The sequence below is a fragment of the Benincasa hispida genome, chromosome 1 (genome assembly GCF_009727055.1).
Source record: "Benincasa hispida cultivar B227 chromosome 1, ASM972705v1, whole genome shotgun sequence".
NCBI lineage: Eukaryota > Viridiplantae > Streptophyta > Magnoliopsida > Cucurbitales > Cucurbitaceae > Benincasa > Benincasa hispida.
The window spans coordinates 71,037,539-71,059,759 of NC_052349.1; positions in this window are offsets into that span (position 1 = coordinate 71,037,539).

The window sequence follows — 22,221 nt, forward strand, 5'->3', positions numbered from 1 at the left end:
CTTTAGGGGATTTATCCGGTAGTTAACAAATGGTAGTTAATTAAGTTAAAGAGTTTAGTTGGATAATCTTGGATCGTTAGAGTCCATGATCAGTAAGTCCACTAGGTTCCCCTATTAGCTCACAAATGGAATAAACTTTAGAATGGCGTGATGAGTAAATTTGAAACGTTCAAATTCAAATTAAGAGAATTAGGAATTATATGTGATATAATTACACGTTTAATTATCAAATTAAACGAAATTGGTGAATCGAATAATATTTTAAATATAATTTAAATATTAAATTCATGAATAGGGATTCATGCTAGTGGATTGTTGTTTAATTAATTTAATATTTGATAGTAAGCATCGCCGCTCGTGCATCCTGATTGTCGGGGGGGGGGGGGGAAGGCTTACAACTCTCCCATGCTTTCACCCTAGGGAGGATCCCGAAAAGGTCTATCTTGTATCACCGTTCGTGCATCCCAATCGTCATGGGGTGTCCCACAAAGGCTTACAACTCCCTCATTCAATCACCTTAGGAATGACCCCGGAAAAGTCTACCTTGTATCGTCGCTCGTGCATCTTGATCATCATGAGGGGGCCCAAAAAAGCTTACAAATCCCTCATTTGATCACCCTAGGGATGACCTCGGAAAGGTCTACCCTATTATGTTACTTCTTGATCAAAATTTGAAGATAAGGCAAATATGCCATCGAGTATTGAAGATGAGGTGGATATGCCATCAAACTGTGAAGATTGAGAGAATATGCCATCAAGCTTTTGAGCGGAGACAGGTTTGCCGGAGTCGATCTCACATATAAGGCGGAGACAAACAGACCAAAGTTGTTCTCGCATATGAGGTGGAGCCAGACGAGCCAGAGATGTTCTCGCATATGAGGTAGAGCTAGGCAGACCAAACTTGATCTCACATATGAGGTGGAATCACACTAACATTTTTAGAGAGAAAGTGATGCTACGCCCACATTTTGGGGAGCATCGATGAAGCCTCTGAACTTGAAGATGGGAAGCATCGATGGAGCCTCTGAACTTGAAGATGTAGAGCATCAACGGAGCCTTTGAACTTGGTTGATCCATGGGCCTAATTAGTTGGACTTGGGCTTGGTCGGTCCATGAGTCTAGTCTTTGAGCCCAATTAATCGGATTTAGGCCTGATTTGACATTTGGGTCAAATTCAACTTATTTTTGGGCTTAGTTGGACTTTGACTCAAATAATAATATCAAATTAGACTAAATTAATCTTATCTAATTCAACGGTCATGATAAAACCACGTGGCATCATCGAAATTTGTCTTCAACTCCTAATTGGGCCAAAATTTAATGATTTGAAATTTTGTCATGAATTTAGAAATCACATGGCAACTTGTGATTGGTCCAAGATTTCTCATTCAACAGAGTCTATGAAAACAATTCGTCCCTTTACTTTTCAAAGATAAATGAGTTTTTTTTTTTTTTTTTTACCAAATGGGGTGGAGATTATTTTTCATGATATAGTTTATCAATTGAATCTAAATTCATGTTGCTCCAATGCTCTTCATATTTTAAATTAATTGGAAAGAAGTTTAAATTTGAGGTAGACATTAAATAAATTTATAATTAAATTATTAAAGGAGCATTTACAAGAATAAAAAAAAACATTCTTAAATTTATAAATTTGGCAATGATTTTTAACAATTTGCAAATATAGCAAAAGGTATTGAAGTTTATTTTCGTTTTTTATTATTTCAAATTTATCTCTATTTGTGTATTGACATGTATATCAATAATATATTCTGATATACTTTATATATGGTATATCAGTCATTTGATATATTTTATATTTGGTATATCAGTCATTTGATATACCAAACATATAGTATATAAGTCATACACTTGATATATCGAAATTACCATTCATATATTGTATTATTTATTAGTCAACAAATGTATTTTAAAGATGTATTGATTCGATGATACACCAACACTTTATACTTAATATGAACATTAAGTTAATATTGATAAAATACTAATACATTGATGTTATACTTAAAATTTTTATTTAGAAGAAATGTTCATATACTACTGAAACACTACACTACAAGAAAAAGGGACTCTCTCGACGCCTAAAACGACCATCGAAAGATTGATCGTTGGGAGATAGTATCTCTCCTAACTACGTAAGTGAGGCATTGGGAGTTCGTAAGAACTTTCGACACCGTACGTGGGTACTCTCGACGGGCATAATCATCCGAAGTTCTTACAAAACTCCCAGCGAACTATTTTATTCGTCAAGAGTTCCATTATATCTCCTAACAATTTATGTTGTTGCTCAGGATTTTGTTTACAAAATCCCTAATTCGATCAATCTTCTTCTAATCTTCTAACCCTAGCCCGTTACTCGTCTGTCGAAGTGTCATCCATCAAAGAAAAGAGGTAGGTGAGCACCGTCCATCGTCGAACGTCGTCTGGCATCCGTCAGAAGCTCCGTCAAACACCTCTCCCAGTCAAACGTCATCGTCTTCCAACAACGCCGCCTCGCCGTCTCCCCATCGAACGACATTCGTCAGCACTGCGCTATCGTCGAAAATTGTCTGTCAGCTACACCGTCTTCCAAGTACTCTACGATTGCCTCTCTTTGTCGAACGCCTCACCGTCTTCCTAAAAGAACTCTTATCAAAGAGTACCTTTAAGCGGAAGCAAGATCGTTTCAAACTCATTGTGACAGAATTACCGCATTCACAATCAAACAAACTAGATATGCATTTCCAACAAATTACAGGCATGCTTTCAAACTTAAACGACAAAGAAAACGAAATACGTACCAGTTGAAGAACCCTTCTTCACAGAACTCTTGCTCCCGTCCAGCGGACTGCTCCTCTCGCTCTCGTTGATAATGTCCAAGCAATCATCCACCAAATCGTCTACCCACAAATGGCCTCCTCACGAACACGGCAGCAGGAAAGACACCACTATTTGGAACCCTCGATATTCTTGGAGTGAGAATCTATGAGGTATGGGCTCTGTTGGATTTGGTAGAGGGAAGGAGGAAAAGCCAATCGTATACCATGACCAAGCAAGTGGGAGAAGTCAGGTGTCTATCATATAGACAATGCTTGATCGTTTAGTAAAAGGGTCGGGATCGTATAGACGATCGTTTAGTAAACGTTCGGGTGTGTAATCATTTAGGAAAAAGCTAGACGATCGTTTAACAAATCCTATGCGATCGTTTAGTAAACTGTGCGGGTTTATACGATCATTTAGAAACGTTGAGCTATCGTGTAGGCTCTCGATTTGCTATGCGATAGGCAGTATACACCACTCGTGATCGAATGTTTGATCTCTTTTTGCAAAATGAAAACCATTTTCATTTTATCCTTCAGTTACGAAAACTGAACGTAACCTCCCACTATCTCACGGTCACGGAGAAAAAATCGGCACAATTATCCTATAATTGTCAAAATTAAATAATAAATATAATCATATTATATTCATTAACCTATGATTTAATATCAGATCAAATGCAACATATGAACCATAGTCTTTTTTCCTTCACTAGATATAAATCATGTTTATATCATTTTCCTACAAATAATGTATCTTATACATCATGTCAATTGTATCATATATAATTGACCAGTTCAATCATATCATATATAATCAAACTTCCTCTTGACAATTTGAACACTTCAAACTGACCCAAAAACTGATTCTCAACTTGAATCCATTGAGTTACCAAGGACCTTATGAACTTATGGTTCGAAGCTCCAACGGTACATGAATAGTGGACTAAACTCTTAGCCACGAGATCCACCATCTATTTACTGCCAGACATTATACTAAAGACCGACAACTGCACTCTTCTCATCAGAGATATATTTCTATGTCCATTGGATATAACCAATCAACAGTACAATAACCCTTCCCAGATGCTCGTAAGTACAGTTGGGCCAATTTACCATTTTGCCCCTGTAGTTACATCTAACTCCGCAAGTACCACTAATGCCTCTAATGAATAATACAACATAGTCCTACTATGTGTGGACACCTCTCAGACCATGAGAAGGTGTGTGGCGCCACATCGTTCAAGCCCGAAAATCAACCCTTAAGGGAGCAATCTATCTACTTATCCCTGCTTCGAGAAAGAAGTGAATTCCATCTTGTGTAGTTGAGTTCCCAGCTCCCAAATCAGACGAATCTCTAAAGTGGTAGATTTGAATCGGCGATTCGGCCACTGGCACCCATGCAAATCAAAGAACCGCCCTCAAAGGCAGGAGTTCCCAACTCACTCAGGATTGAGGTCATATTACCTATGGTCACCCTAGTGAGGTGAAGTCTCTATCATGAATGATGTTATATAACGAGACTATAACACTTCATGGTTCGGTCTTATACAAACTTTTTTGCATAGGACGCTCCTGCTCGCATGTCTCCATATGAATGATCAGGATCAGACCATCTGTAGCAAGTCACAACACTTGTAACTATTCTATAAAGAGGGTCGCATCCGTAGCGTTACCAGTTAAAGGTTTCCTTCCTATATCCATATACTACAAACCATTTTGGTTATCACTTAAGGCATGACCCACCTATATATCTCCATATACTAGCTTAAGTTACAAACGAAAACCAGGGATCTTAATTAATTGGTTTGTGGTAAAGCAAATAAAACATCCAATGTTCATAGACAAAAGTGAAGAAAATATCATATATTATTAGATCACAAGAGTTTGTTCAAAATTGTGTTTACAAACTACAGGACCCAACGAGAGTTTAGGGCATCATCCCCAACACTTCCAACACAAATTGCTCCAATAGTCTCTCTATTCCTCTTGAATTTGTCATATCTCTTTGTTTTTATAGATGAGACGTAGATTTGTTTAATTTTTACGAATTGTGATTTCTGTTTTAATTTTTATGAATTATCAATTCTGTTTTGATTTTTATGGACTCACAATGGATAGAGTTGTGATTTGTGATTTATATTTTTATTTTTTAATCTTTTGTGAAAAAAGTATGGGATGTTGAAAGTGTTTGATGATTTGGGAATCCTATATATGTGTCTTGAAAGTGTTTGATGATTTGGGATTTCTATGTTAGAGTAATTTTCCTTGTTTTTTTTTTCTTCTTATTTTTCTAAAATTTAAGTTTTTTTTTTTCAATTTAGTTATTATTTTTTAATGTTAAAATGGGTTGATATTACTTTACTCCATTATCGATATAACTTATCAATAAATTAAATATACTACATATCAATGATATTTAACTTTTATTTTTTATACATGATTAATAATCCTTGATTGTTATTAGGTTTATCTCTAATGGGAGTTTCATAATTCTTGTAATAATTGTCTAAAAGTTAAACTTTTATGAATCATATCCATCTCTTGATTTTGTTTTCTATAATTTATAGTTGAGAAACACATCCATAAGTCTATCATAATTCTATTCTTATTTTTATGAGCATATATAAGCCTCTAAAAGTTAACCACCATTTATTATCTACACAACACAAGTTATAATTTGTTTTGGATTATAGGTTGGGTCAGAAAAGGTTTATTTTTAAAGATGAATAAAGAATAGATCAAACATAGAAATAAGTTATCGGTCGAGTATAGAAAAGAAGTATCCCGATTTTTAGATGTGGCAAAGTATCATGTTAATGATTCTGGACGAACAAGATGCCCATTCAAGAATCGTATGAATTCAATGTGAGAGCCATTTGAGGATGTGGAGCGACATCTATTAACATATGGAATATCCCCCTCATATTATGAATGGGTATATTAGGAAAGCCAGTCAACTTGTCTAGAAGTTTTGAAAGACATACAACTTATTCAATACATAATGATAAAGAAACTAACATAGAGTGATATGTAGTTGAAAAAATGAAATATTGAATCTTATAACCAATCTACAAGTTCCAATTGAAAACGATGATGCAAATGAAGAAGAGATTGAGAATGAATTGTCCTCTAATGGTCAAGAAAGAGATACCACACATTTATTTGAGGATTTAATGGCTGAAGCATTGCAATTTCAAATGAATGATTTGGAAGATGCAAATTATTTTCTTGGAATCTAAATTGTTCGGAATTGCAAGAACAGAAGCTAGTGCTATCTGAAGCATCTTATATTGACAAGATATTCTCAAAATATAATATGCAAAATTTCAAAAAGGGTATGTTACTTTTTAAACATGGAATTCATTTGTCAAAGGAACAGTGCCCTAAGACGCCTCAAGAAGTTGAGGAAATGAAAAGAATTCCATATGCATTAGTAGTTGGGAGGATGATGTACGCTATGTTGTGTACACATCCTGACATATGCTTTGCAGTTGGAATTGTCAGCAGGTTCCAATCTAACCCTGACACAGTCAATGGATCGCAGTTAAGAATATCCTCAAGTATCTTCGGAGAACAAGGGACTATATGCTTATGTATGGGCCTAAGGATTTGATCCTTACGGGATACATTGATTCTGATTTTTACACTGATGTAAATTTTAGGAAATTTACTTCATGATCAGTTTTCAATCTTCATAGAAGAGCTATAGTATGGAGAAGCATCAATCAAAGAATGTATCGTTGACTCCACGATGGAAGCTGAATACATAGCTGCATGTGAAGTAGCTAAAGAAATCGTATGGCTACACAAGTTCCTGATAGATTTAAAAGTGGTTCCAAATATGCATCAAACTATCACTCTATGTTGTGATAAGAGTGGAGTAGTTGCCAATTCAAAGAAACCAAGAAGCTACAAATACGAAAAACATATCGAGAGAAAGTACCATCTCATCAGGGAGATAGTACATCGAGGAGACGTGATAATCACGTAGATAGCATCTAAAGTTAATCTTGCTGATCCATTTATGAAGGCCCTTACAGTAAAGTATTCGAGGGTCACCTGGTCGAACTAGGACTACAAGCTTCATAATCTAGGGCAAGTGGGAGAATGTCAAGGGTATATAGATGCTCTAGCTTATTGTAGTTTCTCTCTTAATCTCAACATTTTGTATATTATAGATTTGTATATATTTGTAACTCACTGGAATATTAGTCCAAATGGAAGATTGTTGCAAACGCCCTAAAACTCGTAGTTCGTAAATATTGGAAACATATTCTATTTATCAATTAAAAGTATTATTGATTGTTCATTCAATAAAATGTTATTGATATTGCATTCTGTTATAAAAATCTAATTAACGAATCCATTACTATAATATGAATACTTTAACTTTATATAGAGGCATAAATGTGGATCAAGTTTTAGTATATAGGCAAAATGGTCTATAAGTATATGGATGAGATTGGGTACCTTATCTTGGTGACACTATTGGATGCGGCCTACTTTATATACTAATACCAATAATGTGATCCCAAAATCAGTCATGTAGAGACGTGCGAGTGGGACATCCAATGCAAAGGATGTTTGCATAAGACTGCAAAATAGTAACTTTTCTTTATAACGACCGTTTACTGTTGAAACTGACTATTTTAAATTCGATAACCTAGGCTAACTCGATCTTAATCCTGCGCTAACTATGAACTCTTGGTTATTCGAGATTATCCTTTAATCTGCATAGGTGAGACAGTTCAACAACACTACTAAATAAGTCCCCCATTTTGGGTATAAGACCAGATAGATAGTTGGGGACATAGTCCTGCAAGATGGACTTCACTCCTACCCGACTTAGGGTTAGCAGATAGGTTGTTCCCTTAAGTACTGACCCCTGGTTTTGAACAAAGAAGCCTCGCCCTCTCATGGTCGAGAGGAATATGGTTTATTAGTTGGACTATAAACCAATTATTCAATAGAAGGTCAGTGAGAACTTAAGAAGCAAGATATATTTACATAGGTAAAACGGTAATTCTGACCTAACTATAAATATGAACAATCTATGAAGGATCAACTTACTGATTATGGTTAAAGTAGACAGAAATATATCTACAGTGAGGATAGGTAACTATTGAGCTATAGTGGTGTGTCTCAGTAGTTAACGAATATTGATTAATTCGGTCTAAAGAGTTTAGCCAATTAATCTCAAATCGTTAAAGCTCATGATCTGTAGGTTCGTAAGCTACAGATTAGTGAAGTGTTTTTGAAACGTCCAAAATCGAAATTAGGGATTTTGAATTTGAAATGTTCAAATTCGATTCAAGGTTTGGTTGATTATATTTGATATAATCAAACGTTTAATTTATTGAAATTAAACTTATTCTGAGAGATTAAAATATTTAAAAATTGATTTAAATATCAATTAATTAACATGAATAGGATTCATGTATCAATAAGGTATTTGATTAATTTAATATTTTAGATTAAATTATTTTTAATGAATTAATCAAATTTTTTTAATTAAAATCAAAATCCAATCTTAATTTCAATTTTCTGAAATTGAAATAATTTTTAGTTTAATTTTGGAAATTGAAAATTGGAAATTCCAAGTTAATGCAAATTTCCAACTTTTTTAATTTGGGTGGATTAATCCCAAATTGGACACATTCCCCACTATCTTGGTGTTGATTGAAGTGTCAATCAGCTGAACCAAGTAGTGCTTGCATGAATTAACTCTTTAAAAGCTTCATTTTTTAGATTTTTTGAAGTTCATGCAATGGAAATTTTGAAATTCTGCACTTCTCTCTCAAACCCTCTCTTCCCTCTCCTAATTAAGCTCAATTTAGAGTTCCACCACTCAAATCCAAGTTGAAGAATAGTAGAGAATGTTGGGTTTTATGTCCTAAAACTCGTAGTATGTAAACAATGGAGCTTATTCTGAAAATTCAATAAAGGTGTTATTGAATAGATCTATTGCTTGAATAGAAATCCAATAAACTTAAAAGTCCCTTGACTATTGGATGAGTACTTGAACTTTATATGGAGACATAAAGGTGGATCAGGTTCGAGTAAATAGTCAAAATGATCTATAGTATATGGATAAGGTTGGGTACCTTATTCTGGTAACATTATTGGATATGACTTGCTCTGTAGTTGTTACAAGGAGTTGTAAAATACTACAAACGATGTGATCCTAATTCGTTCATGTTGGACATGAGAAGTGGGGGTGTCCTTGTGCAAAAGAGTTTGTACAAGATCGGACCACGAAATGAGTCACTCTTACCTTATAACGTTATTTACTATTTAAGACTGACTATTTCAAAGCGATGACCTAGGTAACTTGACCTTATCCTGAGCTAACTATGAACTTCTATTTATTCGGGATTGCCCTTAGATTTGCATAGGTGAGGGTTGGCTCAACAACGCCGGCTCTATATGACTTCCATTTCAGGCATAAGACCGGATAGATAGTTGGGGACATAGGGTGCAAGAGGGAATTCACTCCTACCCGCTTTAGGGATAGTAGTGAAGTTGTTCCATTAAGTGCTGATTCAAGGGCTTGAACAAGGAATACCGCCCTCTCATTTGGCAGGTGAGGATCTTGGTTTTGTGATTGGATCACAAAACAATTGTTCATTAAGGCACCAGTGGGGACTTAAAGAGCAAGAGGTAATTTCGGGGGTAAAATAGAGATTTGACCCAACCGTTTTTACGAACAACCTGTGAAGGGTTAACTTACTAATCATGGTTATATCGACTGAACATAATATATCTACAATGAGAGGAGTTCAACTATGGGCTTTAGTGGAGTGACCCATTAGTTACGAATGAGGGTTAGATCGATCTAATGAGTTTAGCTGATTAATCTCGGATCGTTGGATCCCATGATCTGTAGGTTCATGAGGTCTCCTTACTAGCTCGGAAATGGATTAGCCCTAGAGTAGTGTGATAAGTTAATTTGAAACGTTCAAATTAGAATCAAACGGAATTGGAGAAAATATATTTAAATATGATTTAAATATATGAAGATAAATTTGTGTAAAAATTAATTTAATATTGGATATTAAATTAATTAGAATTATTTAAATTGTTTAAATAATTATTTATTAATTTTATTAGAAAATTAANTAATTATTTATTAATTTTATTAGAAAATTAATTTATGAAATTAATTTTTAAAATTAAAATTGATTTTAGAAATAAAATATGATTTAAAAATCAATTTTTGATTTTTGGAAATTGAAAAATTACACAAAGTTGAAAATAGGTTTTTCATGTTCATCTTCAACTAGCTTACAAGGAACCCACCATCTCTTCCTTTAGTTTACTCCAAGCATGAGCTGCTTCCCATGCAACACATCTCTTTGCATGATATTCTGCAATATATTGAAGAGAATGGAGTGAAGAAAGAGAGGATGAACCGATTGAATTTTTTGCTGAAAAATTCGAATGAACAAGGTATTATTCAATGGGTTGGTTCAGTGAGCTTTTTCCATATTCCCTTTGTTTCCAGCTTATTTTGAGTCCTACAACTCAATCTAGAGTACCAAGAGAACAGAGGAAGATCTTGTGGTGGTCTACATAAGGGATTTGGAAGATTTTGCAATTGGAAAATGGAGATTTCAAAGATTCGGCCAAGGTATGTTCTTGAAGCCCATTATACTCTGTTTTAGCATGTTTCTTTTCAACCAAAATTAATGAATTAGAATGCTTATAGATCCTGTTCCCTTCCACTGTGTATTGGTGTTGATCCAACAGAGAAGCCACTCTTGGTGGTCTACTATTGATTAAGAGGTCGAATTCTTGGAGGGTTGCTTGGATTTCGTGGAATTCTTCAAAGGCATTAGTTTTGAAACCCTCATCTTTGAAATTGTTTTCTTGCATGCTTTGAAACTCAAATTAAGTGTAATTAGAGTGCTTATTGATTTTGATTTCTTGTGCTGCATGTATGTTTACTTTATCCACTAAAAGCAGCGTTTCCAGCCACCACCGCTATACCTACTTCCTTTTATGAAGCTAAGTGAAAATTACATGACTTAGGCCTAGGTTATGAGTATATTCATGCGTGCAAATACGATTGTATTTGTATAGACACGATGTCAACCCCTAATAGGCAACATGAGGCAGAAGAAGAATTTTGGGAGCAAGAGATATATCTACGCAACACGAAATTTTCTATGGGTGACACTTCAGGTTAGTATTCATAGACATCTCCTCTGTTGACTGAAGTACTTCCTAAACTATTTTAAATTCTTAAATATTACAAATCATGTTACAAAATAATAAAATAGCATTTAAAATATTAGAGAATATGAAAAGTTTATTTTTTGACAGTATTATTATTGTTATTATTTTACAATATGTAGGGTGAGGTGATTGAACTTCAAACCTCAAAATTAATACTCGATAGAATATGTTTTATGTTAGTTAAGCTAATTGTCAGACAATATTATCCTCTGATTTTTAAGAATGGTTTAATTGAAATTTTGATTTTTCATGAAAATTTATGCACATTATTCATAATTTTTCTTATTTTTTTTCTTCTAAATTTATTATTTTTAAGAATTATTTTATCTCTTATTATTATTTAATATTTAATTAAAATTTTACATGAAAATTAACATTAATTGTTTACAATTCTCACGTTCTCACGTTGCCATCTATATATAATCTATAATTCTATAATTGTTGTGAATTTGATGAGAAAAACAAGACACAACAGAAACATGAATATTGAAAAATACAATATTAAAATAATATATTAAATAAATTAAAATAACTAAATAACTAAATTTGGAATAAATAAAGAAAATTATAGAAAATAGGAAATTAAAAAATCTCCACTTTCTTCAATATTTATGAAATTTCAACCAATCTATATATGTCTTACAAAACCCACCAAATGCTACTATTGATAGGAAATTTGATATGTAGAAGATGGATTACATGGACACTAATAATATGTAATCTTGAGACACATGGACAACATTTGGGAGAACGGGGGTATGACACATAGTCAAGGATACTAAGCATGAACATCTAATGGGTATCTATTATCATTATATTTATAATATTCCCCTTTAGATGCCCATTATATATATGAAATATGGTTCATTAAAACCTTACTAGGAAAAACCCAATAGGAAAAAACCCTAGTGAAGGAAAAAGAGTACATATTTCATATAAAATATACTCCAAAAAAAATAAAGTATATATCACTTAAGATCTCTGAGTTGCCGCATTCCAATATTGTACATTGATTTCTCAAAGGTTGTAGTTGATAATGATTTTGTAAATAAGTCTGTCAGGTTATTCTTTGAACAAATTTGTTGTACGGTGGTGTCACCATTTTCTTCAAGATAATCAGTGTAAAAAAGCTTTGGTGAAATATGCTTTGTTCTATCTCCTTTAATATATCCTTCTTTTATTTGGGATATGCATGTTGTGTATTCGTATAATATTGTTGGAAGATTTTATTTGAAGACAAGTCACATGTTTCACGAATGTCCTGAGTCATTGATCTTAGACATACACATTGTTGATTAGCCTCGTGAATTGCAAGAATTTCAACATGATTTGAGAAAGTAGCTGTTATGGTCTATTTCACTGATCGCCATGATACAACAGTTCTTCCATATGTGAATAGATAACCTGCTTGAGATCTAGCTTTGTGTGGATCAAATAAATATCTAGAATCTACATAACCAACTAAATCAAAATTGAATTTATTTAATAAAACAAACCCATATCGATCGCTCCTCAGAGATAATGGAGTATATGCTTAATTCCGTTCTAATGTCTTTTTGTTGGAGAAGAACTATATCTTGCTAGTAAATTTTCTGAAAATGCAATATATGGTCTTGTATTATTAGCAAGATACATAAGTGCATCAATTACACTAAGATATGGTACTTCAGGACCATGAAGTTCTTCGTGATTATCTCGAGGTCGAAATATATCTTTCTTCACATCTAGTGAACGAACTTCCATTGGAATGTTCAATGGGTGTGCTTTGTCCATATAAAATATTTAAAAAAATTTCCTATATAAGTTGATTGATGAATAAAAATCTGATCTGCTAAATGATCACTTTAAAAGCCAAGGCGAAATTCTATTTTCTTAGATCTTTCACCTTAATTTCTTTCTTAAGATACTCTATTGCCTTTACAAGCTCTTCAAAAGTTTCAATTATATTTAAATAATTAACATATATACAGTTATAGTAGCAAATCTTGACTATTATTTCTTTATAAAAACATATGGACATATTGGATTATTTTGATATCCTTAAACAAATATCCACTTCAGAAATTTGAAGGAACCCTTAACAAAGAGAACCAATGAGTGGAAGCAGATCGTTCCAAATCCCATTGTGAAAGAACATACATATTTACAATGCGAACAACAACAATTATGCATAATCTTTAAATTACAGCATGCTTCAAGAAGAAAATACAAAAAAGCGAGTGAACATACCCTTGAAGAACCTTTTCCTCTCGTATTTTTTCGACCCAATAGCACGAATGTTCAATAGCACAAATGCTTAACAACACGAACACGACGCCATCGGAATTACCTCGAACACAATCGAGCGACACTCGATCCTCGACCCTCGAACAACAAGTAGACACTACCACGAGACTACCTTGGTATTCTCGGTGTGAGAATCCAGGAGTTGTGGACTCTGTATAGATTTGGTAGAGGGAAGGAGGAATTGAACGATCGTGTAGACGATCGAGTAAGTGGGAGAAGAAAGAAAGTCTATCGTGTAGACTTGAGTACTCGATTGTTTAGTAGCAAACGACTATTGTATAGAAAAATTCTATGCACAATCGTTTACTCTCTCAAGGCTATCGTATAGTTTTTTGTTTAATGCACGTTCGATTATAAAAAAATGAAAAAGATTTTCATTTTATCTATGTACCATAACTAATTACAACTTCCCACTAAGTCGGTTATTAGGAGAAAAAACTTAAACCAATTATCTCATAATTGATTTAATTATAAATAAATATTATATTTATAATCTATCGTTTCAATATCACATCTCATACAATATATAAACCATAGTTCTCTTTCTCCTTTATGGCATTTAATATAAATCATATTTATATTAATTCCTCCAATCAAATCATGTATCAAATACATTATATCAATTATAGCACATATAATTCAATCAATTTAACTATATCATATATAATCAAATTCCCTCTTATTAATTCGAATATTTCAAATTAACCTAAAAATTGATTCTCAACATGAATTCATTAAGCTACCAAGGGGACCTTATGGACCTGTAGCTTGAAGCTCCAATGGTACATGAATAACTGACTAAACTCTTTAATCACGATATCCACCATCCGCTAACTATCCAACATTTCACTAAAGACCGACCGACAACTGTACTCTTCGCACTACAGATATATTTTTGTATCCATTGGATATAACCCATCAATAGTACGATGGCTATGAAACCCGAATTTCCATTTTCCCTACTTAAGTAGGTGGTTAAGGAAATTAACTAAGTGAATGTTAAAATCTATGTTAAGTAGTTTCGAGTTAAACTTTAATTGATGAAAAATTGGCTAAGTGTTGGACTAGGCATTGCTATGCGTTGGCCATAAGACTTTGGAGAGATTACTTGGGCAAAGGAAGAAGAAAAAGTGTGAATTTGGAAGCTTGACTTTTGGGGAAAAACTTGGAAAATTGGCTAAGTATAAACCTATATGATGGATGCGGTGGATGTGTTAGATGCATTGGATGCGTTGATGCGTTGGATGCGTTGGATGATGGATGCATTGGAAGGGACCAATGCATTGAAAGGATTGTGTGATGCGTTGGAAGGTTGGATGGCACAAGGGTAGGCGAGGACACGGGCACGGCATGCAGCATGCATCAAGTGCCCATACACAGCCTATGCGTCGATGCCATGAGCTAAGCGCCCCTGCCCATGCGTCGAACGACCAGCCTATGCAGCGAGCGCCCTGTCAAACGACCATGCCTATGCATCGCAGCGCCCTGCCGAGCATCAATGCATCAATCACGCCCATGCGGCTGAGCAAGTCTACAAGCGATGGCCAGCGCCTATGTAGTATGCCCATGCATCGAGTGATGGCTAGTGTTTATGTAGTACGCTCATGCGTCGAGCGGCTAGCGCCTATGCCAAGCACCATGCGCCCATGCCGAGCAAGCCTTGCAGTGGTACCTAGTGAGCCATGCGTCAAGGATGAGCGACCACCCTATGCGTTGGTGATGGCTGGCTCTTGCGATGGCTAAGTTGGGTAGCTAGGCGTTGAGTAGTGGACTATGCATTGAAGATCCAAGAGTTGGACGAATATAAAGGATGAGATCACCTAGAACACGTCATCAAACCATGTGTCTTCTTGGGAGGAAGCCTTAAGCCTTAAGAATTTGAGGTGGTTGCATCAGATTGGAAGCTCATGCATTAGCTACATAGGAGAAGGACACTTAGATTTCACTGATGCAAGATTGCGTTGATGATGTAAGGAAGAAACACTTGGTCATGCGGCCAAGTAGAAGGTGTCGACCATGAAGCAATCTTGGACGCTTATAAATAGAGCCAAGGACTTCAGATGAAAACTTAAATTCTCTTTAAAGGACATAAAGAAGAGTGTATGAGGACTAAGTGGGAGAAGACCATGCGTTGGTAGCAAGACCATGCGTTGGTCAAGAAGTTCCAAGAGGGGAGATGCTGTCGGGCAGAAAAGATAGAAAGTAGCATCAACTTGGAACGAGGAGTTCTCCCAGATTACTCGTGCATTTGGAGTGATTCCAAAGCCATCTGAAGCTAAAGGAGTATAGTTTTCATGGTGGGGCTTTCGGAGAAGAAGCTCCAAGAAATCGGGCTGGAAGCTGAGCCAGTATTGATATTTTGAAGATTCCGACTAAACGACGAGAATTTCTGAGCTAAGATTTTATGGTAAGCTTCCTGAGACATTTTAGAACATGTTTGCAGAAGGAAGTATCTTAAAATAAGGTTTAAAACTATGAGTAATATAAGCTGATATTTGAATATGGAATTTAGGGTTCAAAAGGGAAACCAAAGAAACATAAGGAACTTCGGAAAGGAAAGTTTCTAACCAATCAAAGTGAGTGGTTATTCTGTGTTGTATTGTTGATATAATTTCTATATATAGGTAAATATATATAGGGGATAATGTTAAATTGGCATGATCAGGGATATATGTTTATCTGATTACTATGCTTGTTGAGATATTGCTTGTATGTTTGTTTTGGAAACTGAAATTGTACCCGGGATACATAGTTAGCATGCTTGAAAAGGGTACTTGGCAGAAAATATAGTCGGTTTTGGTTGGCAGGAAATGATAGTCGGTGACGACCGACGGGAAATATAGTCAAGTTACCTAAGCATAACTAGCGGGAAAATAGTCGATGTGCACATTGGCGGGATATTAGGGTACAGGGAAAGTTTCCACAAGAATTCTTGTTGTCTTATTATATGTGTGAAAGTACTGGGGATATTTTTATTATGTGATAACCAGCGGTCAAGTTGGGGTTGATTGTTTTAACCAGCAGTCGAGCTGGGGATTGTCCAGAGGTTTAGCTGGAAAATAATAATGAACTTGTGGGTGAGGAGTTCCAGGGTCCTGCTAAGGTGATTGTCTGCCACGTGCCACAGTTACACTTCCGGAGGGTTTTACAGTTGTTGTTGTAAACTTTGTTGTTAAGCCTTGGAGTTGTATAACGTTACATTGTTGTAAAATAAAATGGGCCTACTTAATCAGTTGATTGTTCCATTTGTACATTGGTATTAGAGTTATTTCAGCAAGAATTATTAGGCAGTAAGTGTCAACAAAAGGGTTGATAACTGCTGCAGTCACGCCCTTTTCGAGGCTCGGAGGGTAGTTTGGGGCGGGATGTGACAACTGCAAGTACTGGGGATGTTTTTAATATGTGATAACCAGTGGTCAAGCTGGGGTTGATTATTTTAACCAGCGGTCGAGCTGGGGATTATCCAGCGGTTTGGCTGGAAAATAATAATGAACTTGTGGTAATGTTCTTGTTGACTATGTATTGCTTTTCCAAAAGTATATTTCTGTTGACAAAGTTATTTGTTTATCTAAAGGCACCACTCACTGAGCTTTATAGCTTATGTTTTCTATGTTTTATGTTTTACCCCCCAGGTAGCGAAAGGTGAAGAGTTCCAGGGTGCTGCTAAGGTTAAGGTCTGCCACGTGCCACAGTTACACTTTCGAAGGGTTTTACAGTTGTTGTAAACTTTGTAGTAAAGTCTTGGAGTTGTATAAACGTTCCATTGTTGTAAAATAAAATGGGCCTACTTAATCAGTTGATTGTTAGATTTGTACATTGGTATCAGAGTTATTTCCACAAGAATATTAGGCAGTAAGTGTCAACAAAAGGGTTGATAACTGCTGCAGTCACGCCCTTTCCGAGGCTTAGAGGGTAGTCTGGAGCGGGATGTGACAATGGCCCTTCACAAATTGCTCGTAAGTATAGTTGGGCTAGTTTACTGTTTTTGCCCCTATAGTTACATCTAACTTCTTAAGTACCACTGATTCCTCTAATGAATATTACGTCATAGTCCTACTATGAGTAAACCCTTCTCGGGCAAAAAGAAGGTGTGGCACCACATTGTACAAGTCCAAGAATCAACCTTTAAGGGAGCAATTTAACTACTTACCCCTGCTTAGGGAAGAAGTGAATTTCGTCTTGTATAGTTGAGTTTCCAACTCCCAATCAGACAAATCCCCAAAGTGGTAGGTTTGAGTCAGTGATCTGACCACTCGCACCCATGGAAATCAAAGGATCGCCCTCATAGGTAGGAGTTCACAAATCACTCAAGATTAAGGTCATGCTACCTATGGTCATCATAGTGAACCATATGTGTCTGAGAATGAGTTATTTTTTATAAAACAGACCGACTGTGGGTTTTATAGGTAGTCATTGTAGGAGTATAGTTCTCCACAGCCCACATAGCTGCTAGCCATGGGCTGCAAGAATGCATCTACTTGGTGCATCTTTTGAGTCTGTGCTCCATTTCCCATTAATAAATTTTGCAATAGGTTTGTCGTTGCAACCACCTCTGCAAAGAGAGTAGTTATTATGTTAGAGTCAAGTGCATTCGCATTCTGAGAACACCTTCTATTGTCTGTCCTAAAATCATCAACCCATTCCATGTTGTGCTTTGCAATACGGTCTAAAATCTCTTTAGCCGCATTGTATAATTTGTCCATGATGTCATATGTTGCGGCTACGTCAGCTGCCATTTGGGAAGGTCTATTCAACCCTCCATAAAAAGTTTCTATCTGGACAGTCAACGGTAGTACATGGTTAGGATAATTCTTGACCAATCTCTTGAATCTTTCCCATGCTGCACTCAAGGTTTCAAACTCTCATTGTTCAAAGTTCATAATCTCCTATTGCCTCCTTGCATTGACGGTACGAGGAAAGTACTTTTGCATGACAATTTATAAAACTTTAGACATGCTAAACATCCACAATATACATGGGGCATTAATTTAATATAACATTTATATTAAATACAAGAAACCCTAACATACATACTATATATTATAACAATTATAACATACTTTCAATCCATGTTACATGCTTCCTATGGTGGGATTTTAAATCTAAATGGCATACTATATGCACATACAAGACTTATTTAATTATAACATATATCAGATGCATAAATAATTAAACACAGACTGATATGGTTTTAGTTTTGGCAAAAACAAGTAAACAAAACCTAATTATTACAAACCAGCTTCTAGACCGCTCCTAGACCGCTCGAACCGCTCCAAAATGAACTCAAGTAGCTTGAACCAGACCCGAATCGTCTAAACCGAACCAGCCATGTCTGAACTAGACTAGCCAAGAACCATTCGAAGTTAAACCGGACCATACCAAAAGAGACCCGGTCGAACCGGCAGCCCTTGCACTTAACACAATCGTCTAGCGCTGTATGTCATCGTTCAGTATCCGTCGTGTAGCTAAACGATCGCTTAGCTCCATCGTATAGAACATCGTGTCATTCAGCGTCGTAGGTAAGCGATTTGCTTAGTTCCATCACATAAAAACTTCAACGCATTGCTTAGCACTTCGTCTATACGATTGCTTAGCTCCACATCTAAACGATCACTCAACGCTATCGCGTAGCACTTTATCGCATCGCTTAGTGCACATCGTTGCTAAACAATCACATAGTACCATCGTATAGTAAATTCAACGTATCGTTTAGTTCCCACGCTAAAGCTAAACAATCGCTTAATTCTATCGTATAGCAAATTGAACGCATCGTTTAGCTTCCGCAGGTACACGATCGTCTAGCATTCAACATCACAACAACCAACACCCATTGTTATACGATCGTCTAGCTTTTCTTCACATCGCATAGCGCCTGTCTCTTATACACATCTAGATGTGTATAAGAGACAGATCATATATCAAATAAACGCATCACTTAGCTTCCGCAGGTACACGATCATCTAGCATTCAATATCACAACGACCAGCACCCATTAATATACGATCGTCTAGCTTTTCTTCACATCGTGTAGTGTCTGAAGCTAGACGATCGTTTAGCAACTGAAACCTTAGCAATGACAAGAACAGAGGCTGGTTTTTCTGGAACTGCAACTCGGCCTCTTCACTTGTTTCTTTGATTTACAGCTTAATTTCTATTCTAATGACTTCAAATAAATTATGACCTCTTGGGAACACATTAAAGCTCATCAAGTAAAAGCCAATTATAAATTTAAATGAGAAATTAAAGAGAATTAAACAGCTAAAACTCAGAAAACCATATTAGTGCATCAGTTTCATATTTCTCATATAAAACACCCATCAAACCAAAATTAAACCGAATTAAATGCTTATTTGATGCTCTGATACCAATTGTAGGATTGTATCAATTACAGCGGAAGCACAAGAATCATTTAAGCATTCAAATTCACTAATTTTGGCATAATATAAAGCATAGTTCTGCAAAAAAATGGGTTTCAAGACATACCTCTTGTAGAACTTCTTCAAAGCTTCTTCTCCATCTGCAATCTTCTCCATATCTTATTGTAGACCACCTCAAGATCTTCTCCACTATTCTCTTGGTACTCTAGATTGAGTTGTGGGACTCAAAACAAGCTTGAATCAATGGATGAAAAAGAAAAGCTCACTGCAGCAACCTTTGTTGAAGAACCATTCTTTAAACCGAATTTTCTCTCAAAATTCTGTAGATTGCATGCCCGATTTTCACTCCAGTCTTCTCATTATATTGTAGATCAATATGCAAAGAGAAAAACTGCATGAGTTGCAGCTCATGCTTGGAAAAGACAAGGCAAATGGTTGCTTCATGTGTGAGATACATCAAAGATGGATAATAGAAAAACCCATTTTTCCATTTGTGTTTTAGTTTTCTTTTCCTTTTTCAATTTTATCTAAAAATAAAATTTTGATTTAAAAAATGTATTTGATTTTAAAAATGAAAAAATAATTAATTTCATAAATTAATTATTAAATACAATTTATGAGATCAATAACAAATACTCATACAATACAATAGTCATGAGTCTTAGATTATTGGATTTAGACTTTCATACAATTTATGAGATCAATAACAAGTATATTGATAATAGAAAATGTTTATCATTTTACAAACTACGAGTTTTAGGATATAAAACCCAACAGATGCTTTTTACAAACCAAGTGTGTGTGTATACATTAGGTCTATGTTCCTTAAGCCATGTTGTTCGACATTTTTCAATGCGAATGTCACATGTATTCCTATCTCTAGGGTGCATGCGCTGGAGACAAAGAATAATAAACATAATCGCAAGTAGTTTTATCTCTAAACCTACTATGCGTCTAACTCAAAGCACTCTTTAGTTAACCTATGCTCTCGAACAGTGTAATTGAGAAATAACTTCAATCAAGTAATCAAGATGATTAAAGCATGGAAGTATGCAATGACTCAGAAGAATGGCTGCCACACAAAAAGTTGAATGTAAGTAGAGGAATCAAGAGTGGATCGGTAAAATATAAGATTGAATTTAAAGATAGAAAATATGTTTACAACATTCTCAATTTAATCGAATGGTTGGTAAATGAAAATGAGAAGTAAAAGAAGAGAAAGAAGTCAAGCCACAGAGTTCAATCTTTTGTAATCTTTGGCTTGATCTAAGTGCTTGTTGTAACCAACTTGGTGAAGATGTGATGAAGGATTCTCTCTCGAGCTTGGTCTCTAACACTCTTTCTTGATCAACGATGGAAATGGACCATTTTCTCCCATCTCCTTCTTGCAACAGCAGAGTTTCTAGTTATCTGAATTCTCTAAAATTTCTAATGTCTCCCTCTTTTTCTTGGCAGGAAGCCTTGTCTTTGTAGTCATTTCTCTCAGCAACTTGTAACAAGACTTACATTAAATTTCATGCCTTGGTCAGCCGCCTGCCATTTTAGAGCTTTTCAGACGCCACCAGTCAGATGCCCATACTTGCAAGTGGTGATTTGATAGAAAAAGTGCAAGCTGATGAATCTCTTCTATGTCGGACATATTTAGACGCATGCCCTCACGTTAGCTTGGTATGCAACACTTGGTGAAATTTCTTGAGTTCCTGCAATTAGATGCGTTAGTGAAGCAAATCTAACAAGAATGCTATTTTTGTATGCGTTGGTGATATGTTAAGGAATTTCATGCGTTTTTCCTTGAGATGAATGCATTTTTATCACAAAGAATCCTAATTGTTCCTATCTTTGAGAGACACCCCAAAATTTGAGTAATACTCCTCCTCGAGCATTCCTGAAATAATTTCTTATCATATCTTATCATCTTGATGTACTATCTCTACCTCTCATCATGTCAACTTATAAGTGTTTTAAGGTCGGTGTCTGAAAAATAGAAGTTTGTTCCTTCTCGTAAAGAAATATTCATCCTATCTTCTTTACGGCAAGCCCTTCTATCAACAACTCTTTGTTTTCTAGAATATTTTCATCTTTAAAAGCCAGTAATGCGTTAGATGCCATTTTTCACAATCTTTCAACATGCAAATTTTTATTCTTTTAGGACTACCCATGTGTTGATTCAGGTGACCGACCTTCGTTTTGGCTTGCCCCCATGGGTATCATGTGAGCATCCAACTACAAGTAAGTGCCCTTTACAACTAAACTCATATGTAAGCATAAATGCGTTTCAGATGACCAATAATTTTTTTTGGGGCTTAGATAGTGGAGTCAGAATGCACTGGTCTTGGTTACTTAACTTCATTTTGGCTTGCCTCCATGGGTATCATACGAACATCCAACTACGGCTAAGTGTCATTTCCAATCTTCTCTGATCAATTGGGGTTTTCCCTTATTTGCGTTGATAGTGGAGTTTCCTTATTATGTTCAAAATCACTTTTATAAATATACAT